We start from the raw sequence: 22,394 nt of genomic DNA, 5'->3' as shown, positions 1-22,394 counted from the left end.
GAGACAGTGTTGTTTCTATTTTTGTGTAATATTCCAGTCTGTGGTTATATCTGATTTATTTATACATTCAGACTTATGCATACTTAAGGAAATTGGTTGGCTTTTATTAAAAAAAGCTAATGCAAGTATTTATGTATAATTCTTTGGAAGGTCATAAAATTCATTTTATTTAAGGCATGTTAGTCAGGGTTCTCTAAAGAAACAGAACTGACAGGATGAATACATATATAAATATATAATGTTATATATCAAATTTATCTATTACATTATATATTTGATTATGTACTAAAATAAATTATTTAAGTAACTTATTTCAGCTGAATCATCCTGAGAGTCTGAGAACCCTGTAGTCACTTAGTCCTTGAGACTGAATGCATTAGCACTTAGAGTAGTCCCATCGTGGCTGTCTCACACTCGAGAAGCTGAGAGCCTGGTAGTAATTCAATTCATGAGAGTGGGGGCTTCAGCAGTCCCAGTCTGGTGTCAAAAGCCTGGAGACTTCCTGGAAAGTCACTGGCCCTTGGTCAATGATGGAAGCTTAGCAATGGTAGTTCTGACAGCAGTGAAGAATTCAGCAGCATCAGCAGCCACAGGATGCACTAACTGGGCAGTGAGATAGAAGCCAAATGAGCAAAAAGCAAATAATCTCCTCCTCCTTTAGCTCTGTTTATCTGAGCTGCTACCTGAAGGTCCTACCCATATTTAGGGTAGGTCTCCCCTCATAATTAAGGCAATTAAGACAATTTATCCAGTGAGGCACACTCTTCAGGTGATTCTAATTTGTTGTCATTAATCTCAACACAGACATTGAAGAAATAGCTATGAGAAGGCAGGATATATATTAAGGGCATATTTAATTATTTAAGAAGCAGCACACTTGGTCCCAATGTATAGCAAGTTAATCTTGTGAAATATTAGTCATTACAATGGCTGTATACAATTTGCTCTTTATCTAGTTTTTATAACTTCTTGATAGCTTAGATTTCAAAATTCCTGTGGATTGTGGTGCAAAAGCAATTGTCCTTCTAGAAATAAAGTGTGAAGTCTTCCTTATGACTTTTAGGTTCAGACAGGTTTATGAAACAAAACATGGTATCTGCTAAATATAAAAAAGAAATTGATGCATTGGAATATATTGGGACTAAGAAAAGTTGTCCATATAGAACTCTTAAGCAAAATTTAAGTGCACTAAAACCAAGCAATATAGTTAATTAAAAGGCCTCATTGCAAGAGAAATATTTGGGAAGGTTTAGAACTATTCTATGTATTGCAGGTAGAGGTACAGTGGGGTATGCAAGAGTCAAATTCATCAAGATGTATCCTCTAGCTAGATCTAGCTTTGTGTATATTCTTTAATAAAATTGATTAAAGAAGAAAGTCAATAATGTCTGTACTGAGGGAATGGAGTTTTTCAACTGTTTTATTTAAAGCCTTTCTAAGAATGAAGATTTTCATTCCTACAATTTCAATGGCCTGGAACTTTGTTCACCTCTTTATTTTTTGAAACTTCTTTGGTTTCATTTATGCTGATCTTCAAACCTTTCTAATATCTTTTCAGATGGTCACTGGTTCTAAACTGTACTAAGCCTTTCTGCATGCTTGGGACTTGGTGTTATCCATGACTTGAAGGCAGAATGTAGCCTTTGCTTCTGGATCTCAGTCCTGAGCTCCTGCTTCTGATATGACTGGTAGGGCTTGCTATGATTGTGTGAAGGTTTTTCTTGTTCATTTTAAATTTTAACAACTATAGTTCTTTTCATCCTGTATATTCAAAATATGGTCTTGTATTTTCTTAGGCAAATACAGGGGGAAAGTCATACTTCTGTTGTTTTCCAGATTTTGGGTGACTTATATGCGGGCCCCATCTAGGTCAGGGATACTTCATTATAAGCACAGGTGATGAAAATGCCTTCCTACTTGAACTTCTGTGCAAAAGGAAATGAAGTAATTCATCCAGATTGTTTAGCCCAGTGTCTGAGACACATGCTAAAGAAAGCTGAATGGCTTGGTCCTCATTCTCTTCTTGCCCCTTGCTTTCCATGGTTCTCCTTTCATCTGGTGTGTGCTGTTCCTTAACTGATATTTAAGGCTTGAATGAAAAATATGGGAAAGTATTCTAAAAGCTGTATTTCATACAGAAAATTCAGCTACAGTTTAAAAACAGGTATTATTTTTCTATCAAGAAGAAATAGAAGAGCACACAATTACAAGTTTAATATAATCATTGATAGAGCTTTGAAAAATGTCTTTAATGTATTTCTGGTGTGCTTGAAGACACCAACCATACTGTTCTAATAATGCATGGTCCTACCTAGCAATGAGCAATTAGAAAATTAAATCAAGAGAACAATTTTATTTACAAGCACAATAAAAAATGCAAGACAGATGTGGAGGTTTGAATGATAATGGACTCCATAGGCTCATATATATGAATACTTCATCCCCAGTTGATACAATTGTTTGGGTGGGTTTGAGCTTAGGAATTTCAAAAGACTCATGTGATTACCAGTGTCTCTCCATCTTGTGGTTGTAGAAAAAGATGTGAGCTCTCTGCTGTGAGAACCCATCATGGGTTCTCATTCTCTGAAACCATAAACCAAATCAAACACTTTCTTCTAGAAGTTACTTTGTTCATAGTGTTTTATCACAGCAATAGAAAATAACTAAGACAGAAGTTGATACACTTGAGTAGGCTGTTGCTTTGACAGACTTGATTATATTTTTTTTTGGAGGAATGTGGAAGACTTTGTGACTGGACTAGGAAAATAGTTAACTCCTTAAGCATTCCTTAATAGGCCATTTTAGTAGGATCTTAGAAGACAGAGCTAAGAATTATGCAAATTATAGAGGTCCAGCAAGATGTTTAAGAGGGGATCAGTACGAGCCCCTGAGCTACTGATAATTTTTGTGATATTTTGAAATAGAGTGGCTGTTTTCTATCTTTGTCCTAATAATATGCCTGAGGCTAAATTGAAAATTAATGAACTAATTTCTTTAGTGGAGATTTCAAAACATTCTAATATAGCCTCTTTAATGTGGTTATTAATAATCATTTTATGCAGGTTTAAAATGAAAAAGAGAAATCAAGGTAAAAGAAATTTAAAAAAATGTACAGTTTGAGGAGAAAAGCAGCAGGAAATTTAATGTCAGATTCAAGGTTTATACTGAAAGAAATATGGAGATTAAGGCAAGGCCTGACCTGCATTGGAATAAAGATAGGGCTGTCCTCAGGGAAAATCTCTTCACCCCCTAAACTTCAAATTAGTAAAAAGAAAAGACCTAATGAACTTTCTGTTCCAGAAAATAGCAAGGAAAAACTCTTGCAAATATAGGAGTCTAAGCTCTCTGCCTTAAGCAGTTAGGTAAACTTGGAAGTATCATCCACTGGTTACTGGCTTTAGAGTTATGAAGGATACAAGATTAAAAGTGTGTGGAATCTTCCTTCATGGTGAAGGAGTAATATGGAGGCCAAGTCTGTGGCAGGGAAGTCCCTATAAGGAGGCCTTTATTGGCTCTTATGTGAGCTATGAAAGGGGAGCCTGAATTGCATTGCAGATCCAAAGATGTTGGCGATTTCAGAGTCATGAGGTATCTGCCAAAGAGAGATGCATACACGGAAGAGAACTAACCTAAGAGAGAAGTGTGTTACGGGTAGCTAAGACTGAATAGTAGATCTGTCTAAGCTCCATAACATCAGACATGGAGCTACAAGATTTGGAGTTTTCTGTGCTGGATTTCGGTCTTTCTTTGTTCAGTATTTCCTCAATATGCCCATATTTCTTTCTTTTGAAGTGGCAATGTATATTCTGTGCCATTTTACATTGGACGTACGTAATTTGCTTTTTGATTTTACAGGGGTTACAATGAAGAGATGGCCCTGAATCTCAGAAGAGACTTTGGGCTTTTAAACAATGTTGATACTAAAAATCTATGGAAACTTTTTACGTTGGACTAACTGCATTTTGCATTTTTATGACCACAAGCCTATGGTAACCAAGGAGCAGAATGTGTTGATTTGAAAAAGAGTGGCTCCCATAGACTTATATGTTATAATACTTCATCCCTAGTTGGTAGAACTGTTTGAGAATGATTAGGAGGTGTGGCATTGTGGGGGAGTTGTGTCACTGGGTGTAGGCTTTGAAATTTCAAAAGACTGACACCATCCTCAGTCTCTTTCTCTCTGCCTTGTTGCTGTAGATTAAAATATGACCCCTCCTCTGTACCTTCAATCTGCCATCATGGACTTTAACCCCCTAAAACCTTAAGCCAAATTGAACACTTTCACTATAAGTTGCCTTACTGATGGTAAACAGTGTATGAAATAAAAATGAATCATGATAAATAAAAGCAGTAGAAAAGTGATTAAGACATCAGGAGCAGATTAAAATATGTAAGACTTGAATACTACAATATAAACAAATTACTAAATAAAGATCTAATAAATATAAAAAATTCACATATTCATACGGTTAAGAGAGCAATACACTTCAAATTGTACTAGGGAGTTAACACACCTTTGAATTTCAGATATAATTTTTGCAAAACATGTAAGTTTAATTGTAAAATTCATCTAGAAAAGCAAAGGACTCAGAATTGCCAAAATGACTTGAAATAGAATAAAGTTGGAGGATTCACATATCCCTATTTCAAAGCTTACTTACAAAGCTAATGTAATCAAGGCAGTGTGGCATTAACATACGGATATACATATTCATCAATGGAACAGAACTGAAAGCCAAAAATATGCTCAATTGGTTTTTGATACAGGTGCCAAGGAAACCGACTAGAAAAAAAAGTTGTCTTTCACAAGTGTGCTGGGACAAGTGGGCATCTCAGGTTAAGACTGAAACTAGACCCTACTTCATAGCATTTACATTGATTGTAAACAAATGAAATAATTAAAATTATAATGTTGTTAGAAGAAAATGTGGGTTTATAGCTTTATGAACTTAGATAAGGCAATAGTTTCTTAATTCTGACATCAAGAATTCAAGTAGCATAAAAAAACAGACAATATGGACATCATCACAATGAAAATATTTTGTGCTTCAAATGCTACCACAGGACCATTAAAATGACTCAGTAAGTGAAGGCACTTGCTCCCAAGTCTGACTACATATGTTTGATCTTAGGGATCCACATAGTAGAAGGAGAGAACTGACTCCTCCAAGGTGTCTTCTGACCTTCACATCTGCGATGGCCCACACACACCTAAAGATATACAATAAATAAATAATATTTATATGTAAGTATTTTATATATTTAAAGCCACCATCAAGAAAATGAAAAGGAGTTGAGAATGATGTTTCATACCTATAATCCCAGCACCCAGGATATAAGGCAGAAGGATCACAAATTTGAAGCCAGCTGAAGTAATATAGCAAGACACTGTCTCAAACAGTACTAATGATGGAGGATCTACTCTAGTGATAGAGCACTGGCTTAGTATAAGTAAGGGTCTGGGTTCAGTGCCCCATAAGGCAACAAAGACTTGGGTGATTTGACTGTGAAATAAAACAGTAGCACACATTAAGTATAAAAAAAATCAGACATTTCAGTTCCCTTTCTTTGTCTGCAAATTATAGGAACTGAGGAGCACAATTCATACCCAGGTCTAGTGGTTGATCCAGCAAATCAAATCCTTGACATCTTTTTAATGTTCATATTCAGGTCCCTTCATTGCAAAACTGGTCCTACCAGTACATGGGGAATCTTGGAGAAACGCTTGGGTTATAGTAATTGCTTTTCTTTGCAAAAAAAAGTTCTTAAATATTCATATTGAATCTTGTATCTAAAGCTTTCTCAAAGAAAGTGGGAAAAATAATGTAGCATGAGGATCTCTTTGGTGGGATAGAAAGCACAGAAGTGTGAAGTCCCTGAGGTCTTCTTACCATCTATGTTATCTTTCTACTCCATAACAGTCAATTGCACAAATTAGAAGCTTAAAGTGGTAAAATGTATTTCTAGTAGGTCAATTATATGGGGTTTGGAGGCCAATTCTCTGATTAGATCTCACAAGCCTAAAATGAAGATGTGTGCTGGGTTAGTAGTTCCTATCTGGGCTTCAAGTCTCCTTCCACATTCTGTGATTACAGACAGAACATAATTCTTTACTATTAAAAGTGTGTGGGTACTTGTTACCCATCTAGCTGTAGACCAAAGATGGCTCTTAGCTTCTGGAGGAAGTCTTCCATTGTTCCTCATATAGTGACAAAAGTCAATTTATATTATGGAACTTGGATATATTCTAGGTCATGGAATCACTTACTGCAGGGAGCAGAGGAGCTTTGAGTGAAAGTGTAAGGAGCAGGTGAAGTCCTAAATGAATGTGTACTGTTGTGATAAACACAGCCATGTCAACAACCACAATGCCTTAGACCTGCAGCAGTGGCGAAAACTTCCCCAGGTGAATTCAGAGCAAAATTGGCAAACCTTTCCCCTGGTCTAAGTACAAGTGTTTATAAACAAATGATTGACCGCTGTATGTAGAAACTCTCAACTACAGCTTTCTTTTTCAGCATGAGAGTAGCCTGAGATTTTGCACTTGCAAAGACCTCCTATCTAAGACTAGCCAACCCTGCTTGCTCGTTCAGCTGTATACAATAAATCCTACTCCTCCATTTAGATGTATGAAATAAATATGCTGAGTTTCTGGGTTTCTGTTTTTGGTGTGCATCTTCATCAGATCTGACATCACACTTGATCTGATGTTTTCTGTACATGCGTCTGTCTGTCCTTTTTTTTTTTTTCATCCCCTCTCCATCCCAGTAAGGTCCATTTCTGAAACTGTGCAAGGTCTCAACTTACCACTGACCTTCTCTGTCAACAACAGGAACAAAGTTCCACATTTTAAAGAGTTTATGTGATTAGTTAGGCCTGTTCGGGGAACCACCTTATTTTAGCAAAACCAAGTCATCTGGTAAAATCTGCTCTAGTGAAGGTAACAACGATTGGACAGGGTTTACACCTGAACAAGGAACTCTTTCAACCAGAGTCAAACTGCTGCTTTTGAAATTATGGGCCTCCCTCCCGTTCCTACTCACCCCAGTCTCGATGTAGCAGTCAACTGTGTTGTGTGTGTAAAAAAGCATGAAGAGGTTGAAAATAAGAAGGGGTGGGAGCTGAATTAAGTGAGATAAGAGGAAACCACGATCCAGTCACAGCTTAACCTAGGTTTGGTTCTATTTGTGTCTGCCTCTAAGAAATCTGAATCTGAAATTTCTGGGATAAAGATCACAAGAACCTCATTATCTTTAAAAAAAATACATCATGAAGCAAGGCAGAGTAGCTCACAGCTTCAATCCTAGCACTTGGAAGGCAGAGGCATGCAGATCTCTACAAGTTCAGGGCCAGACTGATCTACATAGTGAGTTACAAGACAGCCAGAGCTATATAGTAAGACCCTTTCTCCAAACAAAACAAAACAAAAGAATTATGTTATCATCTAATTTACCATGTATATGTTCTACATGTAATATTAAATATTATATATACATTTATAGATTACGCATGTGTTCATTTTGACAGCCATTTTTTTACCAAACCATTTGTAACTTCATCACTGAGAAAATTTTTATTTGCTTTCTTCCTTTTTTTGTGGGGTACAGAGCCTTGCAATCACTCCACCACTTAGCTACATTTATAGCCCATGTTTTGCCTTTAATAATCTTTAAAAGTATATACCAATGGGAAGATTGACACCTGAATTGCATTCAGTCTATACTCTCCAAAAGTAATGCACAGATATGCGTTATGGAATCTGCATACAAATACAAACACAATATAGATGAGAAGACAACCACAACTTCTCTGCCATGTATCTGGCTGGCAGAAGAGGGTGACTACTTGAATGCAAGACACTTCAGTAAGTGCTGATGGTATCTGGGATTCTTTAGCCTCAGAATATTGAGGGAAAGGAACTGTCCCCTGAATTCAATGACAGGAGTTGGTTGAGTACTATGTAGACACATGAATCAGTTGAGAAATAGAATCAGAATAGGGCTTTTTTTTCCCAAGAGAATTTTAAAACTATTTCTAGAAAATTAACAAATGTGAAAATAAATTATACTAATCTGTCCATTAATTTCTTAAATTCAGAGCCCATTAAAACATGCCTCAAAGAAAGCTTGGAATGGCTGGTTCTACTCAATTAATTTTGAAATATTGGAAATCAATTAGTTACAGTAAATAGACCTGTTCTCATTATTTTAAGCAGCTTGCAGTTAGCTGCATAAAGAGATGAGTATACACATGACTTTGGCTGCAAAGGCACACTGGCACTGATACACAGTGCAGTGCACTTCTTTCCCTCAGTCTTCATCTCCCTCACACCTACCAGAACCAAATTCTAGTAGTGTTTTCACACTTTAACCAGTGACCTGTTTGTTACAGGACAGTTTCAATGCTGGCACTAGATTGTGTTTTTTTTTTTTCCTTCCAAATATGTGCGATAAAGACAGAAGCTTTTCTGTGAACATTGGGTGCAGATCCTGGCAATTATAACACACTGCCAGTTCCTGTTTTCTTTTTTTTTCAGCCTGAATGTGAGATAGAATAAAACGTGTCTGACCTTTTCTCAGTCCCTCTCACTAAGGGTCCTTGCTTTGCCAATGTGCTCCTTCCTTACTACAGCCAGAAGGACGCATTCTCTCATTAAACACAGTCCGTTTGGTTAGTGCAATCTGCTTGCTCCTGCCTTTGATGTGCTGTTTGCATCTATAATTTCCAAGGTATTCATTTGCTCACCAGAGGGAAAAAAAGATTAGGAAAAGGCATAATCTGAATATTTTCTACACTATTACATTGACTCATTATGTCATTTCTACGAAGGACAATATTGTGACTCATGAAGAAAGAGGGAAAAAATGGAACATTTACTTCTTTGTTGGTTTGATAAGTACATTTTATGGTGACATAAGCTAATTGCACAGTTACCATGAAATAACATGCTTTATTTTTCTGTAATAATGTAGTAACTGCATAGTAACTTCTTAGGAAACAATAGTAATTATATGGTAATGTGTTAATGATGCTGTTTATTTTTCTTAACAACTAATAATTGTGCGTATACTGCAAAATAATCAACCTTAGAGTAAATGCATGCAATTCCTTGATTTTCTGACCCTTGCTTCCTCTTTTCACACCCATTCTGCAAGCCTGTTAGGCTCTATAGTACATCCTTTAATGCTAGGTCATGAGGCTTAGAATGGTATCATAAATTGAACTGCTGTGATGGGCTCTATGTTGACTAACTCAGACATCAAAACCCAGAAAGGCAAAAGCAAAGTCAGGGATGGCTTCAACTGTAGCTTTTGAAAAACTGACTGTGGAAGAAACAAGACCCTGTTGGGAAGGTTCATGTTGAGCTGAGTTAGATAAAGCACAGGGACAAATAGCCAAACGAATGGAAACACATGAACTATGAACCAAAGACTGAGGGACCCCCAACTGGATCAGGCCCTCTGAATAGGTGAGACAGTTGATTGGCTTGATCTGTTTGGGAGGCATCTAGGCAGTGGTACCAGGTCCTGGGCTCGCTGCATGAGATAGTTGTTGAAACCTGGGACTTATACAGGGACTCTTGGCTCAATCTGGAAGGAGGGGACTGGACCTGCCTGGACTGAGTCTATCAGGTCGATCTCAGTCCTCGGGAGTGGCCTTGATCTGGAGGTGGTAGGAAAGGGGGTGGGCTGGGGGAAGGGGAGGGAGGCAGGAAGGGGGAGAACAAGGGAATCTGTGGCTATTATGTAGAACTGAATAGTATTGTAAAATAAAATTAAAAAAAAAAAAAAAAAGAAAAGAAAGAGGCACACACTTACTTCCCGGGGTGAAGTTCTGCAGAAGGCATCAGTAGAACATCATCAGCTGAGTGATTCCTGAAATACTTATGCCATATTAGAGAGAAGAGAAGAGGAAAGAAAGCACACCTCCATGTCTTATCAGTGGAGATGGCCATGTGACTTCTAAAAAATCAGTTCTCTGCGAAAAAGGAATGTAGCATACCAATAAACTCCCCTCTCTCTCTTCCTCTGTGTGTTTGTGTGTGTGTGTATGTGTGTGTGTGTGTGTGTGTGTGTGTGTGTGTGTGTGTGTGTGTGAGAGAGAGAGAGATTCACATAGCAGATATGGAGCTACAGCTAAGGAAACAAGACAGAAAGCGAGAGGGAGACATCATGAGGTAATGAAAGGATAAGAACATGAAAAGCATGGAAACAGAGAAGGAAGGCAGTATAAGTCCCCCATGCATGTGTGTGGTGTGTGTGTGTGTGTGTGTGTGTGTGTGTGTGTGTGTGTGTGTGTATGTGTGTAGATGTGGAGCTAAGTTCTGAAGATTTTCTAAGACTCTTCTGATTTTTTTTTAAAGATTTATTAATTTGTTATGTACACAGAAGAGGGTGCCAGATCTCATTACAGATGGTTGTGAGCCACCATGTGGGTGCTGGGAATTGAACTCAGGACCTCTGGAAGAGCAGTCGGTGCTCCTAACCCCTGAGCCATCTCTTCAGCCCCCTGACTCTTCTGATTTTTTTGATCAGCCTTGTTCTCCCTGTTCTTAGAGTTGTACATGGGTCAAAGACAACTCTTAATCACAAAACTGCGCTGTAGCTCCTGCTTCCAGCTTAGCACCAGGAAGTGAATCACAGCCTCAGAACAGGACTGCTGTTTTTCTCTGAGGTGTAATTTAGATTCTCTATCAAATACTATTGCGGCAGTGACTTTTATCATTTTCATGATTTATGCTGTTAATGAGCAAAGAATGAGAGCAGGTCAGGGTGCTCTCTGTAAAAAGAGTGGAGTGAAATAAAATCCTGCACACAGTCCCTACAGAAGCATTTCAATTTGGAGACACCTCATCCAGAATGATCACCTTTAGCAACATTCTTCTGCTTAATGCAAAAGAAATGAAGCTTTTCTCTGGCTGGGAAACTGGGGAAAATTTTTGCCCATAATGGAGAACTAATTGAATGGAAAAGAAATGTCCGAAAGGTAGAAAAAGCCACACATCATATGATTGAATAGAAAGATATGAATTTTATCTCAAAGAAGACAGGAGAGACAAATAGCTTCAGATATCTGAGTTCACTGAAGCTGTTTGAATTTTGGAGACACAGTCTCAGATCCCAGGCTAGCTTCACACTCACTGTGTAGCTGAGGATGACCTTGAACACCTACTACCTGTACCTTTCAAGGGCTAGAACGACAGGCATTTATCACCATCCTAGACTCCATTCTGAATTTTCTAAACCTTGTGCTTCATTGTTTTAAAATAATGCTGCCTGACTTAAGAGAACACTTTTTAACATACTCAGAAAATGGTCAAGACCCCAAGTCCCTCAGACATACCACCCACTCATTCACCAGTGTAAGATATTTGAGACAGATATACTAACCACATCCCTAAAATTCAGTTCATTGCCCCTGCACTTCTTTCTTTTGATATACTGGTCCCTACTTAAAACTTATTTTCACTTTGCACTGATAATAAAGCAAAATTGACAGTTGATTCAACTAGATTCTGAAATAGAATAAGAATGTGATTGAAATTTGTCTGTGGACCCACTCAGTGTGAAAGAAATTCCTTCCACCTCTTGCCCTACAAAGTGTGCTGTGCTTCACAGCGAGAGAACATAGTATTTATGGCTATATATGATCACAGCAGCCACCAAGGGCTTCGAACTTATCTTCACTGAATGTTGAGTTATATATATACCCAACACCATAGAAAATAACAGTATTTGTAGATAGGACATTCAAAGAGACAATTATATTAATTACTTAACCCACTGTTATTGCAGGCAATAAGTGACTAGGGGAAATCTCAGAGGTGGGGAGTATGCATGTGGACAGTTAGTGAAACTACCTACTCTTTGGCTGAATTTTTCTAACTATTGGGAAATATACTCAATTAGATTCTTATATGATTTTTCGTAGTTATGCAGGCAAGTATATTTTAGTTTCTGTCTCAAATGTGGCAACCACCGAGAATCTCTGCATCTTCTTTAATGTCTTGGGCTGATTGTAAACATTTAGAACTTTAGAATGGAGAAAGTCCAGATACATCTATGTGATAAGTTAGGGTAGAAACATGGAACCTGCGTTTATGTAGAAGTGGTAGACATGGTATAGATATGTTGAAGCTACTGCTTTGGTGTCAGCTGTTAGAAACCTCTTGGTGTCCCCCAAGAATCAGGGATCCCATTTAGTTAATCTGTGATATGACAAGTGCAAGTTTCCTCTTTCCTATTGGTTATTGAATCTAGTGATTGCCAATGGGTAAGCAGTGAGCCTTGTTTCTTTTTGGTATGTCTAAATATTATATACATCATCCCTTTAGGAACAGGTATGTTGATTCTAGGATATTGACCTCTTTTGTCTTTGAAAGCTCAAAAGACATTTTCTTTCCTTGTGATTACTGCTGTACTGCCAGATGGGCTCACTTCATCAGACACATATGCATCCAGTACTTTCTACTACCATACTGACTGTATCTGAACTGTGATGTTTATTTTTTATAGGGGGTAAACATGTTTTTTTTTTCCCATAAAAGTCAATTTCCTTCGGAATTGCTTTTTCTACTCTACCAAGCACAGGCCTCTAAACCATCTGCCTGGATGGTTCTTTTTTTAACAGTGTTGCAGTCCCAGAGTTTTGTTTTTCACTCATATTTCAAGTTTTTTTTTTTTTCATTTTTTAGTAATTTTGTTACTTGATACATTTGCTGGCACCCTGGCTAACTATGCCCATGCATTCCTTTACACCTTCTAAAACTGTAAATGCAATCCAACACATGGCTGTCTGAGGAGTCCAGGAAGTCAGATGCTGAAAATCAGAGGTGTGGTGGGAGAGAGGGGTGCATGTGGTAGATAACTTTCCTTGATTAGCTAGATTTAAATAGTGTCAGATGAATTTGCCAGGTGAAAATAAAAATTGTCAGTTCAGTTTAATTTCATGGTGAATCAAACAAGGAAATTAGATTCTGCTACTCTGTCAGTTTGATATCCACAGAAGTGACAATTAAAGCTGATGAGAGAACTTATATTTACTCTGAAATTCTTGATTTTCTGAAAGGCATGCAACTTTTATTTACCCTCTCATTGCAGAAGAATGCAGCATTACAGTAGCATCAGGAGAGATGGCTAGAATGTTTCAGATTTGGGCTGAACAGCTGCAAAAGAGAAGCCAACACTCACTTTTGTCGTGGCATAATCAGGTGGAGAGGTATGCTGGAAAGAGAAAGCCCCTGAGCCATTAGGCCAGAGGAGTTTAGAGCTGAAATGCAGATCACAGCACAGTGGTCACACCTTTTGCTTCAAGCAGACATGATTACATTAGAGCAAGTCAAGCCTGGAAGGTGAGGAATGAAAGTGACTCTGCTTGGAGCTATGGCAGCCAGGCCATTCCAATTGACTTTAATAAGCTGAACCAAAGCCTTGGGCCATGTGAAAGACTAACATTTAAACACAGTGTACTTACAGAAAGTCTTCTCCAATACTCCTGCAAGCCAAAGGAATTTCAATGCTAAATTAGGGTTCAAAGGGTACAGAGAATTCAGCAGAACTGAAGCATGAAATGATCCAATGGGAAGTTGTTTCATTGATTTGCAGCAGAAGTTCTGAGCAAAAGGTGGGTCTCAAAGACAAGAAGAAATCATTTTTCTCTGACTTTGATTCCAAAGAAAATTTCAGGGATGACTGATTACCTTTGGATAGCAGAGTCCGCATTGGTAGCTGTAAATAGAACAACAGACAGAACATGATTTAATTGAAAATGAAGGGTAGAGATGGTATTCTCAAGTTCATTACAATATGGACAGTTTCAAGGGATCCTATACTTAGAGAGTATACAGATAACAAGAGGGACCAAATATTCATATCTTCCTCCAAATCTTTTCATAGACATGGACATTGGGAAACCTCTTTTCTCTGCTTTCCTCTCCTCTCTTCTCCCCTTTCTTCTCGCTGTCTCATTCTTCTCATTACACAATAGCTAAAAAATTCCAACTCTAGTTAGATATGTATTTTATAATAAAACAAAATGTGCACACTAGTTTGTTGCTGGTTGTTTTTGCTCTTTCCGTTGGGCCCTCCATCCAGCTCCCAAATAAATCACACAATGAGGCTTATTCTTAATTATACATGCCCAGCCTTAGCTTGGCTTGTTTCTTGCCAGTTTTGGTTAAATTACCTCATTTACTTTTTGCTTCTAGGCTTTTTCCTTTTCTTACTTCTGTATAACTTACTTTCACTCTTACTTCGTGGCTAGCTGTGTGACTGGGTGGCTAGCTCCTAGAATCCTCCTCTTCTTGTTCTCTTACTTTCTCCCCCCTCCATATTTCTCCTTCTATTTATTCTCTCTGCCTGCCAGCCCTGTCTATTCTTTCTCTTGCCTGGATATTGGCTATTCAGCTCCTTATTAGACCACCAGTGTTTTAGACAGGCAAAGTAACACAGCTTCACAGAGTAAAACAAATGTAACATAAATGACTGCAACACATCTTTGCATCATTAAAACAAAAGTTCCATAGCATAAACAAATGGAACATACCTTAACATAATATTCTATGACACTAGTTCTTCATTTGTCCATCCTATATTAACCTCAATTTTTTGTACTTTAGCTAGCATATACCAAGATGATAATAGTCATAGTCAAATGTAAAACTTAAACATGAATGAATATGTTTAGATCCTAATATGTATTTTGTAAACAGGAGAACTTCTTAGGAAGTTTATCCATTGGAAAAAAACCTGTTTGTTTGTTTGTTTGTTTGTTTTGGAGGACAGGGTTTCTCCGTGTAGCTTTGGAGCCTATCCTGGAACTCACTCTATAGACCAGGCTGGCCTTTAACTCACAGAGATACAACTGCCTCTGCCTCCCAAGTGCTGGAATTAAAGGCATGTGCCACCACTGCCCCACCTGAAAAAAAAATCTTGGCTCAGAAACCTTTGTAGCTAAGTGGGTTATATCATTACAATTACTGGTAATTTTTTAAAAAAAATATTAGTTCTTTTAGAATTTTGTATGTTTTGATCACAAAACACTTCCTTCCCTAACTTCTCTACATATCCAACTTTGTATTGTCCTTTTCTGTCTTTTTTTTCTCATCTATCAGGTTCAATTTTTAAAACCTATATATTCCTTGATGTGTGTTCCACTTCAGTGTGATCTATGTACCATGGGCTATGGTTTTAAAGAAGCCCAGCTCTCCCAGCACCTATCAGTGGCAAATAGTACATTAGCTAGCTGTGGGATTTCGTGTCTACCTCCCCTCCTCATGTTGGGGTCTGGTCTGTGTCTTAGTTACTTTTGTATTTCTGTAAAGACACACTGTGACCAAGACAATCTATAACATTTTAATTGGGAACTTGCTTACAGTTTTAGAGAGTGAGTATATTACCTTCAAGGCAGGGAACTTGGCACCATGCAGGCAGACTTGGTACTGGAGCAGCAGCTGAGAACTTACATTTTTATCTGCAAGTCTGAGACAGATAGGTTGAGTCAATCGGAACGGCAAATGGCATGAGTTTTTAACACCTCATGCCCACCCTTAATGACACATTTCTTCTAACAAGTACACACCTCCTAATCTTCAAATATATGAACTTATGTGAACCATTTTTTACTCAGAATGCTATGGTCTGTGTGCTGGTTGATATTTGTTAACTTGACACATACTTAGACTTATCAGGAAAGAAAGAATCTTAATTGAGGAAAGAATTCCATAAAATCGGTATGTTGGAAAGTCTGTGAGGCATTTTCTTAATTATTATCTGATGTGGGAGGGCCAAGTTCACTATGGGCAGTGCCAGCCCTGGCCATTTGGTCCTGGGATGTATATTAAAGCAAGTTGAGCAAGACATGAAGAGCAGATCAGTAAACAACCTTCTTCCATGACCTCTGTATCACTTCCTATTCCAAGGTTCCTGTCATGAGTTCTTGCCCTAGCTTTCCTGGGTATGGAGTATAAGCTGTAAGAATAAATAAACTTTTCAACTTCGAGCATTTTTTTCTCTGTCATGGTGTTTTATCACAGTGATAGAAACTCTAGGAAAGTCCAGCTTAAGCTTACATAGGCCTTATGTATGTAGTCACCACTGCTTTGAATTCCTGTGTGTAGACATCCATCCTACTGTGTCAGAAAAAAAAAAAAAAACAAAAAACCAACTATTTCCTGGTAGTCATGTACCATCTTCAGTCCTTCACTCATGCTTCCCCCTCTTTTGCAATGATCCCTGAACCTTGGGAAGGGGTGAATGTTGTGCTATAGATATTCCATTTAGAACTAACACTACAATCTCTTATTCTATGTACCTTGGTCTGTTGGGGATCTCTGTTAATCACCATTCCAGCTCAAACATAAGATTCTCAAATGAAGGTTGAGAGATGCATACATCTATGTTTATAACAGTAAGCCATCAGGAATCAGTCTAATACCATGTCCATTTAGCATAAGTTCCTGGTTATTTTGAGTTTCTTTAATTTAACATTACCAAAAGCAAATTAGACTGAAAAAGGAGAGGGGGACCTTACACAACTTCTAGGTAATGAATCCAGCTGCTTATAAAATAGGGTAATATCAGAATGTATCTTAATTTTTTAGAAATGTGATCATTCTTGGAATTCAAAGAGTGGAGAAAGGAAAATAAATTACTTTTGATATATTTATTGTCGTGTGTGTGTGTGTGTGTGTGTGTGTGTGTGTGTGTGTGTGTCCGTGATATGTGTGAGGGAAAGTGCATGCATTCAGACACCAGAAAAGAGTCTGATCCAAACTCAGGTCTTCATGCTTGCAGAGCTTTTACCCACTCAGTCACCTCCCCATCCTCTGACCTTGGAGAAGAGTTAGAACTAGAATAGGGAGTAATGCACATTGGATCAGATGTACACAGTTCTCAAGGATTTGAGTAATGCTTAAGCCAGAATCCTAGTATAAATGGAACACCCTTCTCCTAGGGTACTTGTTATATATAAACTCAAAAAGTACCTCTTTAAATACTTTGTCAACACTTGGAAAATGAGGTACAATAATGATAAACAACTTGAACTAGAAATGAGTTAACAGCAGTACACAGCTTGGCAGCTGTAAGTAAACCTTCACGTCTCCAAATCTTGTCTTTTATTGGGAGGCTAATTGATGCTTGAGTGTATCATCTGAATCTTACAAGCAGATAAATATTCATAAGTAGAAAATTCTGCAATGTCTGAGAAGCCTGGAAAAGGACTCCCTTACCAGTCTGACTCTTCCTTGTCTTCCTCATCCACCACTATGTTATATAAAGTATCAGTTTGTTTGTATCTATTTCTTTTTCTTCCACTTCATTTCTTTTTCCTTTTTTCTAAAAGTGTTTTCATGGCAGAATCTTTTCTAGATCATGGCTTGTCTTTCTATTTTATTGTTAACACACACTGGCAACTAAAATTTAATATATATTCTTTAGCTAATATTTTTGAAGAGTCCTTGAAGGAAAATACAAAAAGAAGATTGTGTGAGCTATGCCTTTAAATAATTACTTGCTGTGTAATGGCAAAGGGATTTTATCTTCAACACTGTTCCAGCCCTACCTTGGAGCCCTTTCTAAAGATCTATTTTGGTAAAAAAAAATGATACAAATATGACCTTTGCAGCTTATAAAATGTTTCAAACTATGATAACTATGATTCAAACTCTTCCTAAAAGAAATATATTTTACTGCTAGCATAATAATTGTCAATTGAAGCATTCCCTAGCTCAACCATAACACAGTGCCATGGTTCATTACCTGCAGACCCTCTACTTGTCAAGCCAGAGGCTACATGCAGATATTCCAAATGACTTCATAAACACAGGAGCACCTACTGTTAAGCAGTGATTAATTCCTACAAGATCACATGCTGCCCTATAATTCTCCCATGATCGATAGTATGAATGCAGACTTTGGCCTGTTCAGCTTTCAGCAAATGCCCAAAGGAAGCATCGTGGACATCTCTCCTCACAGGCATTTGTGGACATTTTATTCACCTTGGGGAGACACCTACAGCTTGTAATGAAAAGATACTTTAGGGCTTGCCCATACAGTTGCTCAGGATGAATAAAGATTGTTTCTTTCCCCCTTAATACATTAGATTATTTTTATGGTTCTCACCAATCCTTATACCCAAGAAAGAGTGGGACAACTGCTCTTTCTGTTTCTCTGGCGTTGTTCCTGAGAGAAACAGCAGGTCTTTTTATATTTTCAAATCTTCTATTCATTATACAAAAATCTCTTCTAAGGACATACTTCAGTAGTCAGGTCCATCCACAGCAGAGTGAGAACAAGGAGGCATTTGGAAACCAGGGAGGTTTCAACAGCTATCAACATTTCTCAGCAATGTGTTTCAGTTTTAAATAAGAATTCTACTGCCTCTGTGATGTCAGACTATGTATTTTGATTAAAACATTTCTTTATTGAATTTTTATGGGTCCATTACTAGAGTAATAGACAATGCAATCCAGTAGTGAGGTGGGACTGGGCCTAGAGTCACAAAATGGGGAACGTTAAACTTACTGGCTAAGGAGTGCACAATGTCCTAAATACCAGCAGGCCAAACTCTCCCAGGGGCCAGCCACTCCTTGAGTGAGATTAGATACTTAGGGTAAAGGTGAATAGCTGAATGCACAGCTTATGCTGGACAGCTATATTTCTTTTCATTGATTGTTTGATTGAAACTGTAGCCCTGGCTGGCCTGGAACCTACTCTGTAGAGCCTCAACTTGAAATTATATGTCCTCTGCCTCTCTCTTACAAATACTGGGATTACAGCTGTGTATTTTCTGCCCAGTGCTGGCCTGGTACTCTAGACATTTAACATTTTAAGTGATTATATATATGTATATATTCTTGATTATGTAGAAAATGTAGGCTGTGAAAAGTCCTGAATTAGATATAATGGTGACAAGTATAGTTTGGATTCCTCAACACAGATGAAGAGACAGCCAGGGGGCATCTCCACAAGGACAGTGAAACGAGGGAAAATAATGCATCCAAAAGCCTTTTTGTAAAGGTCAAAAGTGGGTAGCAAAGAGAAATGCTCCTGTTTATTTGAGTATGAAAATTGCAAAATAAGCTTGCAGGATCTTCTTTACTAAAAAAAAATGAAGACTTAAAATTATTGTTTTCTAAGTTGAGCATTTTTGTTTTTAGGCCTGGTTGTTCTTTATCTCCTTTAAAGTTGATTCTGGCCATAGTGAGCAGGCACAGCAGAAATGACTCACACATACCTGTTTTGCCATGCTGAGGTGGCCTTGTACTTTTCCTCTAGGTTCTAAACTGGGGAAAACTGATCAGCTAAGTGTGGTTGTAAATGAAAAATTACATCCAATTCATAGATTATTGTAGAGGAAATCATTACTTTCTTGTTTTTGGTTTATTGAAATGTTTTACATCATTTTAAACATATGAAATGACATTGAAATCAAATGTCATAAGAATCTTGAGAGAATTTTTACTGTCTTGCTTTAGAATTGCTCTCTTTTCTGTGCTGTGTGTGTGTGTGTGTGTGTGTTTCTGTCTGTCTGTCTGAATTCTGTCTCATTAGATGAGAGGAGATTAATCCTGAAAGAAGACTAAACAACAGATCCAAAGCAATGAGAAATCTCAATGATAAAATAAGCATTTTGCCTTAGTCATCTGCCATTCAGGAGAATATACTTGGATAACATTAACTCTTCAGAATTCAAAGTCAAGACTCTCATAAATCCTGAGGGATTAGATACCATCTCAAATCATAAAACACTGCTGCAAAATCATTGCAGTTTCTAAAGTGTCTGTTAAAGACAGTTGATGTTGAAGTTTTGTGTTTCTCTCTTAAGAAAAAAACTGAAATGTGAAACACACATCATGCCACATTCACCTCCCCCCACACATAAAATCACACTGAGTGCTGGGATTAAAGTGTGCACCACCACCATGCGGCTAATATATTCTTAATGTAATTCAAAACCTAAGTCAAAAAAAATGAGTTAGAAGTTTCATTTAATTTTATGTTGACTTATCAAAATATATGCATTTTCGGATTTAAAAAGTCAATAAATTTTAAATTGATGATTACTATAGTTTTAGCTATGTATAAAATGTTGAATGAAAGTGGAATGAGATATCGTCCTTGCTTTCACATTGCTTAGGATGAGGACAGAGGAGCTCAAATTTTGGCTGTTGCATTTACATTGAGGTCAACCCATTTGTGATTGAAGAAAGACCAGGAGGTGCTTGAGGGGATATGGGTCAGTGATTGCAAGACTGACAAATAATATAGAAATTTTAAAAAGGAAAACATTAATGAAGAGAAAGTAAAGCTAGTGATGGATGGGCAGGGTGCTGGTGACACTTTAAATTCAGGGTCTGATATGAATTGATAAACATTGTCTTTACATAAGTGATGTTAAGGTGCCTGTGAATTTTATGAGTGCTTTTTGGTCTTTCACTTTTCAGTATAGCTATCCAGTGCAATCCCAATAAAAACTCCCATGGCGTTTTGACACAAATATGAAAAAGAAATCCTAAAGTTACTACAGAACTATAAAAGATCCTAGATAGACAAGGCAATCCTGAGAAGAAAGAACAATGCAAGAAAGATTACCACACCATATTTAAAGGTATATTGAAGAGATATAGTAATAAGAAAACATGATATTGGCACAAAATATATATGTAAAAATAAAATAAAGAAATAAAACGGAAAGTCTAAATAAACTAAATATGAATATACATAATGACAGTAACCTAATATTTTACAAAGATGCCAAAATATACACTGACAAAAAGACAATGTTTTCCAAAATTGATATTGGGAAAACTGGATATCCAAATGTAGACAAAAAATTAGTCCTATACCTACCACCTTATGATAATTTATCCAAGTGAATCAAAGAAGTCAGTGTGAACTCTAATGCTGGAAGTGCTAGACATAGGCAGTACCTAGTTAAAATATAGATGCTGGAAAGGACTTTATGAAAAGGACTCCATTGATGAAGAAAAAAATTGCTAGGGGATGGTTTTGAGAGTTTGTAACTTTGATAAACTTCCAGATCACATTATCTGTTTCCTGCAGGTGGATGAAGATGTGAGCACCAAGCTTCCTTTACTGGCTGCCTGTTGCCATGCCATCTCTGTCATTATGGACTCAAACTTTCTGTACCCATAAGCCAAAATAAACTCTCCTATAAGTTTCATTTTTGTCATGGTATTTTATTACAGGAATAGAAAAATAACTAAAAAAAGCTTAAAAATAAAAGTAAAGTTTTGTAAGCTTTGTAAAGATTGTAACACAATGTTATCAATCATTATGTAACATGTCACCACCAAATTTACTAACTCAGAACGTGTTTCTTACTATTTCTTCTAACTGTGGGTTCACAAGAGTGGGGCAGTTGGAGTTTGGCTTTAGTATTGATAATAGAAACTACATGCTCTTTACTATGGGAATTGAATGTGGTTTGAAGAGTATTCCAAAATACATGGGCATGAGAACCCATGTAGAAGTTGCAATATTTTTTATGATCTAATATCAGAAGTCTGAAAACTGTAATTGCCATTGCACTTTATTAGGCTATATACACAGGTTTATACAGGCTTAATGAGATGTGTAATGGTCCAGAGTAACAGAACCAGAAGAAACAATAGGATATGTGAGACTCAAAATGTTCAAAGCAACTTACTGAGTTCAAGTCAACTGATTGAAGTTGGTCACATCTGCAGATATTTTAGGACAAGCAGCTAGCTGCCATAGCCCAGTCAAGTTGGAAAAGTTTTTTTGTATGTTTTTATTTATTTTACGAATTCCATAAAGAAAACATAGGTTGATCACATTCTTTCACCTTCTCCACTCTTCTCAGGTCTTCCTCCACTTCCCTACCCATCCAGCTTCATGTTTTTTTTTCTCTTAAACAAATAACAAAATTTTAGAAAATCACAGAAAACATGGAGTCTGTCTTGTGTAGTCCAACTCTTCCTGAGCATTGGGCCTACCCTAGAGTATGCTTGATATACCCAGTGACATTCCTTTAAAGAAAACTGATTTTCTCCCTTACAGCAGCTGTAATTGTTAATGGCTTGATAATGTTCATTTCCATTTCCCCATTTGATTTTGTCTGGCTTAAAGGCAAGTCTTGTGCATGCTGCCACAGTCTCTGTGAGTTCATGCTTATTTCAATGCCATTATATTAGAAGACACTGGTTCTTTGGCGTCATCTCCCACCTCTGGCGCTTACAAGCTTTCTTCCTACTCTTCCATATAGATCTCTGAGCCTTGAGGTGGGAAGGCTTCATGAAGACATCCCATTTAGGACTGAGTACTTCAACATCTCTCAATCTCTGCACACTGTCCAGTTATGGGTCTCTGTGTTAATTCCCATTTACTATGAGAAGTTGCTTCTTTGAT

The sequence above is a fragment of the Peromyscus leucopus genome, chromosome 2 (assembly GCF_004664715.2).
Source record: "Peromyscus leucopus breed LL Stock chromosome 2, UCI_PerLeu_2.1, whole genome shotgun sequence".
NCBI classification, from domain to species: Eukaryota; Metazoa; Chordata; class Mammalia; order Rodentia; family Cricetidae; genus Peromyscus; species Peromyscus leucopus.
The sequence above is the reverse complement of the archived record's forward strand: the minus strand, read 5'-3'. Positions refer to the sequence as shown.